Source organism: Eutrema salsugineum, unplaced genomic scaffold (genome assembly GCF_000478725.1).
Source record: "Eutrema salsugineum unplaced genomic scaffold, Eutsalg1_0 scaffold_4, whole genome shotgun sequence".
Taxonomy (NCBI): domain Eukaryota; kingdom Viridiplantae; phylum Streptophyta; class Magnoliopsida; order Brassicales; family Brassicaceae; genus Eutrema; species Eutrema salsugineum.
In genome coordinates, this window is record NW_006256686.1 from 12,256,894 (window position 1) to 12,265,543 (window position 8,650).

At 34.9% G+C, this 8,650-nt stretch overlaps 1 non-coding gene across 1 annotated transcript; it reads left to right on the forward strand.

The window, feature by feature from the left end:
• The first annotated feature begins 2,217 nt into the window (after positions 1 to 2,217).
• Positions 2,218 to 2,328, forward strand: LOC112084851. Its single transcript, XR_002898509.1, has one exon. It is a non-coding gene; the product is annotated as a small nucleolar RNA R71 (small nucleolar RNA).
• Positions 2,329 to 8,650: the final 6,322 nt, after the last annotated feature.

The window sequence follows — 8,650 nt, forward strand, 5'->3', positions numbered from 1 at the left end:
CTTCATTACTACTTTTGCGTCATTTGTGGGGCTGGATATGGCTTCTACCCACTTAGACATGTAGTCAACAGCAACAAGGATGTACTTATTTCTAAAAGACGAAGGAAGGACCCATAAAGTCGATTCCCCAAACATCAAAAACTTCGACTTCTTGAATGATGTTTTGTGGCATCTCATGTTGTTTGCTGATGTTCCCTTGTCTTTGGCAAGCATCACACTTAGATATGAATTTATGGGCGTCCTTGAACATGGTAGGCCACCAATAACCAGCTTGTAAAACCTTCGCTACAGTCTTATCAGTAGCAAAGTGTCCAGCATAGTTAGATCCGTGACAATGAAAAAGGATTTCTGGAACTTCTTCTTCGGAGATGCACCTTCGAAACAATTTATCTGGACACTGCTTATAAAGATATGGTTCATCCCAAAATTACCTTTTAACATCACGCAATAACTTCTTTTTGTTGTAGCCAAAGAATCGTGGCGGTTCGACCTCTGCTGCTAGGTAATTCGCGATATTCATAAACCAAGGAAGCTCGGAAGGTTTTGCTTTTGGAGGTGGGGTTGGACGTGTCTCTGGGGTGACTACTTTAGCATTACCATCTTTCTCCACATCTCCAATAAGGTTTTGAGAAGTCAATGTCGAGCTTGCATCAGGTGAGATAGTTTTGTCCTTAGATTTCTTTGATTTGCGCTTAGATTTTCTCGCCTTGTGCTTTGATTTTCTCGATTCGACAACTCCCTTAGGCTCGACTGAAAAGGCTTGTATAGAAACGTGTTGGCACCTTTTCTTGTTATCTCTAGGGTCTAAAATCAACTTCTCTTCCTTGTAAATGGTTATACAGTAAGAGCTTCCACCATTACAGACTGCAGGGTAGAAGATTCTCTTTTTGACTTTAGAAAAACAATCTCTAAGGTTGGGATAATCAACAACTACCCCCACTGTTGCAAGGAACGAACTTCCAAATATCCATGTCCTGGGAGAGTCATTTTCCATCTCAAGAATGTGAAAATCAACAGGAACAAGACACCCTCCTACTTGCACCATCAAATCCGTTACGAAACCGTATGAAATCGTGCTTGAATTGTCTCCAAACTTAACAGAACCGTGAAGAGGTTTGATTTCACACATCCCCAGATCGTTTGCAACTGCTTTGGACATGACATTCACATTTGCTCCTGTGTCACATAGAGAGTCAAAAAATTCCATACCTTAAATTATGCAGGGGAAGACAAACTTCACCGAATCATTTATCTTATGAAGCTTCCTTTGGTGTGAACTTTTCCTATTGCATCATACTCTTCAGGACATGCTGGAGATTCAACTTCAGTGTCCTGATTGCTAAGAATAGGCATGACTTCTCTCTCACCATCAGTGTTTATGACATTGCAACGCCACATTGGATTGTCTACGGTTTTTCCCGGAAGGTGACCATCTTGTCTCTTCACACTTTCTCCAATTTGTCCGATGTGTTTCTCAGCATCTTGACATGAGTTGAGAGGTTCGTGAACTTCTGAAATGACTCTTCATTGTTCTTGTTGAGGTGATCATTCATGATGTCTAACTTGTACCCAAGATCATTCATGTTGTCTAACTTAAGCTCAAGATTGCGGATGTCTTGGGCGATTTCTTCATGTACCTCAGCGATTCGTCTCTCCATAGCTTCGGTGCTTTTTGAACTATCTATGATTTGCGATAGCTGCACGTCCATGCTATCAACATGAGTGGAAAGAGCTTCAAATTTACCATTAAGATCAGTGTATAAGCAGTCCACTCTTATATCCACATCGTCTGCTAATCTTTGCAGGTTCATAAGAAGTGGTTGCACCGTAAGCTCGAGCTTGTTGTCTTGAGAGGTTGGAGATAATTTTGGAGCAGATTGGAGATTCATATGGGCGTGATCTTATGCTCCAAGTTGATGATTAATCTCAGCTGCATTAACTGCTTTGCAGACATTAACAGAACGCTGCTGATTTTGGAGAAACAATTTCACCAATGCTTTAAGTTCTTCAATCTCATTATGATCATGGGAAGTAGAATGTGATGTTCTTCCTTGATCAGGACAATTGTTTCTGCTGCTTGCAGCAAAATTATTAATCAAGATGTAAGCTTCTTCCACAGTCCTTGTCATGAAGTTTCCATCGTTTGCTACATTAAGAGGTGCCTTAGATGTGCATTCAAGACCTTCGTAGAAAGTGTTCAAGATGCATGTCTCTGTAAAACCGTGGTGAGGACATTCTCTAATGTACCCTTTATAACGATCCCAAGCTTCATGAAAAGGTTCGCCTCCTTTTTGTTGGAACCTATAAATATTGTCTCTAAAGAAGTTTGATCTAGAGGTGGTGTAAAAAATGGTTAAGGAAGGCAGCCTTGCATTCGTCCCATGATTCGAGTGAACCAGGAGACAAAGACTTGAACCAAGCACATGCCTTATCACAAATAGAAAATGGAAACAACTTGCACTTTATGTAATCTGCAGGAACTCCGATAGATTGCTTGGTACTGTAGATTTCTTCAAAATCTTCGAGATGATCCATAGGATTCTCCGATGCATCGCCATGGAACCGGTTCTGCTTGACCAAGTTTATGAGCTTCGGGCTAATCTCATAGTCTACGTTGATGGGTTATAGACTAATGGGAGAAAGGTTCTCATAGAAAGCATACAGAGTGTTATAATCTCTTAGAGCTAAGCGAGGAGCATTTTGGAACCTAACGTGTTCATTAACGTTTTGCTGGACGTGGTGGTTATCTCTAAGCATATCTAAACCTTGCAAGTGTCTATTGTTATCGCTCATCTCTAATTTTTGTGTGTTGGTGTGTGTGTGTGTGGGGTTTTTTTTTTAATTTTAAATTTTAAAAAGATTAATTAATTAATTAATATATATATATATATTTTTCGTTTTTTTGCCTTTTTTAGTTTATATATATAAAAAAATTAATGTTAATATATATATATATATAATTTTATAAAATAATTAATATATTTTTTAGTTATGTATATATATAGATTTATATATATTTTTCGTTTTTTATATTAATTTATATATGTATATATATTTTTATATAAAATAATAAATTTTTTTTTCTTTTCAAAATTGAACAAGAGAACGTACCTTAGACTCGATTCTGACCTGAAACTCGTAGGCAACGTTAAAGGTCCCCGGCAACGGCGCCAAAAACTTGATGTGCTCAGGTTTTAACCATAGTTTTCTGCAAGCGCATAGATGTACGTTGTAGTACGTAGGGGTCGATCCACTGAAGACCAAGTAACTGCAATACGAATTTAATTGAGATGAGGACTGAGTTAAAAATAAGTAAACAATAAGATCAAATCAATACGAGAAGGTGTTGGGCGTTAGGGAATTCGCCGGGAATCATAGACTAGCTACCAAGAGAATTAAACCCAGACTAACCTACTCACGTAGTATTAATCACATATCCATTCACTCAGATTTACTAAACTTTCATTCAGTTCTCTAAGTGTCTAGACAAATTAGTTTGATAATTTCACAAAACGCTTTAGATCGACTCACGCCGTCTAAGAGAATTTTTTCATCTAAATAGGGTTAATCGATTCAACAACACTTTCGGTGAGTAAATCAACCTAATCGCAGTAGCTAGATGATCGATCCAAGCCACATAAACGAAACGCAAACTTAGACGAAGAACTCTAAAGATAAACCCTAATCTAACAAACCAGAAATCAATCCACGAATCCCTTTGAAAAATCCCTTAAAACCCATCAAGGAAATTACTCAATCATAGTGTATAAAAACATCACACAAGTATTGTAGTTTGCTGAAAATTAAATAAGAGAAAGGTAAAGAACGAAGAACAAAGATGAAGATGGAGATCGATGATAGATCCTTCGGTGACTCCTTCTTCTCTCGAAGATGGCAACTCCGAAGGTATGCGGCTCTTCTCTGCTCTCTCTCCACGACTTGGTCATTAGAATGACCTAAAACGAGTATATATAGCCTTCTAATTCGTTGGAAACGTCTAGGGTTGGAAGAATGAGTAGTGGGCTGGACTTGGGCTTGAATTAGGTCACCTTCGGACGTCAACGTTGTCTGGCCGCAGTTGCGGTGGTCCTGACCGCGGGGAATCATGGTCTGGCCGCAGTCGTGGCCTATGCTCTCCTTCAAGACTGCATTTTCTATCTTTAGTGCATCGGGAATATCTGAAGATCTAACCGTTGGATTGTCTCCAAACCAATTGCATTAGAAATCTGGTTGTCTCTTCTATGTTGTCTCAAATTTTGGGGATGATCAGACGGTGAAAAAGTCTCCATCGATTATCATACTTCTAACGGTCTGCATTTATCCAAAATTGCTCATTTGTTCCAAATTGCACATCTTTAGTCAAAGTTTCCTGAAAAGTCTCTTAAAACTCTAAAACATAGAAATCACTTAAAACCATTGAAAACAGAGTTAAAACACCTGCATAAGATATTAAAATGATCCATAAAAATGGTCAAAATCTGGTGTTATCAAGGGACAACAACGGTATATTCTTGCATCAACAAAAGTACGCCGCAGACATCCTTCACCAAGCCAACATGTCCAATTGCAAACCTTGTACTACACCTGTTGACACTTCCGCCAAACTACGAGCTGATGTCGGGCCTCCCATAGCAGATCCAACTCTTTATCGAAGTCTCGCTGGTGCACTCCAATATCTCACATTCACTCGACCAGATATCGCATATGCCGTCCAACAAATCTGCCTATTTTTGCATGATCTACATGAGCCTCATTTCAATGCCATGAAACGCATCCTCTGTTATCTCAAGCGCACCATTTCTCAAGGGTTACACATTTATTCATCAAAGACGAAAACACTCACAGCATACACCGATGCAGATTGGGCCGGCTGTCCAAACACTAATCAGTCTACTTCAGGTTTTTGTGTGTTTTTCGGGGACAATCTCATCTCCTGGTCATCCAAACGACAACCAACCATATCACGCTCAATCGCTGTAGCTGAATATCGTGGTGTTGCTAATGCAGTTGCCGAGACAACATGGATTTGTAATCTTCTAGAGCTCCATTGCTCTCTTACAACAGCAACAATTGTCTATTGCGATAATGTCAGTGCCGTCTACCTCTACACAAACCCAATACAGCACCATTGCACAAAGCATGTTGAGCTTGACATTTTGTTCGTACGAGAAAGAGTGGCTCTCGGCCAAGTTTGTGTCCTTCATGTTCCCTCCTCGCACCAATACAATGATCATATATTCACGAAAGGGCATCCTACCACATTGTTCAAACGAGTTCAAATCCAGTCTTCACGTAAAGAACCCCACGTTTTGAATGCAGGAGGGTATTAGAATAGGAATGCATATATTCCTCTATGTATTTTTGGAAACTAAGTTATTAGTCCTTAACGGCTCTCTTGTACATATCCTCCTTTATATTCTCATGAATACAATGAAATCAATTCATCGATTGGAATTACCTAATCAAACACAGTATAGATCTTCGGATTGGACTTTCGGGTTGGACTTTGATTGAGTTTGCTAGCATCAGTAGACGCCAACTATTAATCATACCAAATCTTTAGCTTTTATTGGTAACCTTCTAGAATGGCGGAAAAAATCTTGCAGAATAGAATAATCTACTTATAACTCATTTTTCGTGCGAAATAGTTTTTCCTTTAAATTTGTTTTTAAGAAAAATATGTATTTTTCATTCCTCTGATTTTTTTTTATTGGCAACAAAACCTACAGAATTTTTTTTTTTTTTAAATTCACGTTTAAGAAAAAAAACAAGACTACATTTATATTTGTATTAGTTTATCAACTTAGTTATATATTTGTGTAAATTTTTACATAATAGTAATACTTAATTAATGGTATTAATGAGATCATATATTCATTGGGATTTTATTAAAATTATCATCTTATCAAATTGTGTTATATTTTGAACATTCAACTCAGAATTGAGAAAATTTATTAATTTTTGGTTTTCTATTTATTAAATATTAATTTATAGAATTTCTATTTCTAATAGATGAAAAAAATATAATCTTATATATAAAACTTGGCCAACTTTTTCCAGCTACTTATCAGCACTGGAGAAATCGCCACCTATCCATTTAAATTTTTAATGAAATAAACAATTAATCACATTTAAAGAAAAAGCATTAATGAACATTAATAAATGTTAATATGTATAACAAATGTATTTAAATAAATAAATTCAAATTTATTTTAAATATATCAAAACTTATAAATATTATATAGTATAAGACTTTTTGAAATACATTATTCCATTTCTTCTTTCTAAGTGATTTAAACTACATTTTCAAACTAAAAGTATAATTAAATTTTTATGAAAGTGAAAAAAAATTATCAGACTGAATAAGTTAAGAAGTTTTAAATAATCTTATATAAAACTCTAACTAATAAAATTATAACACACAAAAAATATTCAATAAATGATTAAAGAGATAAAAGAAATTATTAAAAAATAGTAAAAAAAAGTGGATACATAAAAATATCATACAAAGTTTTTTAGTAATTTTTAAAAAGATGTAATCAATAAAATATATATAACCAAAAAAAACTCAAAATGGTAAATTTTTCTATGAGTTTTTACGTTTTTATATATAAATTAAAATAGTAGATCTTTAGTCCCTCATTACCGTAGGAGAAAAATTGGATTATTTAGTACAATCGGTGTGGAAGAGATTACAAATAATTTATTATCTAGAAGAATCGTAAAATATATATATTTTAAACGAAAAAAACATTGATGGTAAAAATAAAATTCAATACAAATTTTAAAAATGTATTATTTAAAAGATAAATTAAAACAAGATTCGCGCATATGCACTATTTAAAATATAAATTAAAACAAGATCTGTGCATATGCGCGGGTTCTCTCCTAGTTATATATAATATTGGTGCTAAATTTGATTCCAAATCTACCCTCCAAATAGAAGCATAGCGACGATGTTGTAATGGATTTGGGCCCAAAAACCCAAATCGTCAATACAAGCCTGTGCTTCCCGAAGGTATTATTCCAAGCTATAATCGTGCTAACAAACTCCAACTGCGGAATGGATCAGTGTATCGAGCTGGAGATCGCAGAGTCGTTCAACAAGGGAAAGGACTATAAAAAAAAAAAAAAGAGTTTACACCTTGAGAAAAGGCATCGATTATTTGTTCTAGTTTTTGTACGCTCTACAAGCTCTCTGAACATCTTGTAAACACCGATATTCATCAGTACAAAATCCAATTCATTGAATCCTGTCTTGATTACATTGTTGTACTCTTCTGAATTTCTTACCATCTTTCTTCTAATTACAAAGCGCTCTAAATTCTTAGTGTGGATTTTAGGATCCACGAGTTATGAACAATTGGGGATCCTTTTCACATTAGAAAACATCCCAAATTATGATGTAACACGTGTTGGATACAGAGTGGTATAACTTCGAGAGACAAAGAAGGAGATAAGAGGATCATGCATGCAAAAGCAAAAGCACCGAGTAATTTAATTACTTTGCATTTTGCATGGAAAGTGATCGCGCACATGATAGCAAAAAAAAAAAAGATTCAAAGCTATAAAACGCGTTTTTGCTTCTTTTTAATTTCTTTTGGATTTTCCGAAAATTTATATAGTTATATTCGTAATACGTTCATCTAATTAATTAGTGATTGGATCTCACTTGAAGTCTGTTTGAACATCACCCATCTTGGGTTTTGTTGGAGCTGAAGATTGTAAATCCGGCTCAGTTTTGGTTTCAATAGAAAAATTTAAAGGACGGTCAATTAGATGTTGACAATACAAAAAAAGTCTAATCATACAAAAACGAGAAAACAATCCTCCATCGTACGTAGATCTTTTGAAACGCTACGTATGTTTGAAACGATGTATAATTTGACAACAAAAAATAAATGTATTGGGCAACTGTAAATATTGACCAAAAGAATGGATTTAGCCTTTGGAAGAGTAATACAAAAACAAATGAAATGAAAGGTGAGGCGCCGACACATGACTCCACAAAGTCTTCTTTCAATTTCAAACCGGACATTTCCGTTTTCTCTTTCTCTATTTAGAAAAAGACAATAACATTTTCTTACGAGATCGACAAGATGTAATATATATGGATGCTTTGATATTTGTGGAATATGAGAAAATAAGTTATAAATTATTTAAACGAACAGATTGAAGGGTTTAATAATATGAACAATTGATTTTCTATTAGCTAGCTATTTTGTAGGTACATGATGTAACTTGAGCCAAATTCCATGTTATGCTGCTATCGTACTACATTTATTTTTCGATTTTACAGTCCTTTAATTTCCAGGAAACCTAAAGCTCGAACCTTCTTTTATTTCGATTTTTTCTGTATCATTCTTTTCTTTTCATTTTCTAAAATAATTATCATTTACATAATTATAGAGATCGACTATAATCTACACTTATAAAGAAAATAGTTTCTCATCGATAAGTTAAGCAAGATAAAAAAAAAGTTATATAAGTACACGAGGTAAAGATTAAGCTATACATACGATGATATGTTTACACATTTCCTTAAAATAATATACAATACGTATTGTAGGCTAGTCTTGATACAAAAATGCAGAAATCAAAGACATGATAGAGGTTTGTTTAGAACATCGGCAATTGGTTAAAAGAGGCA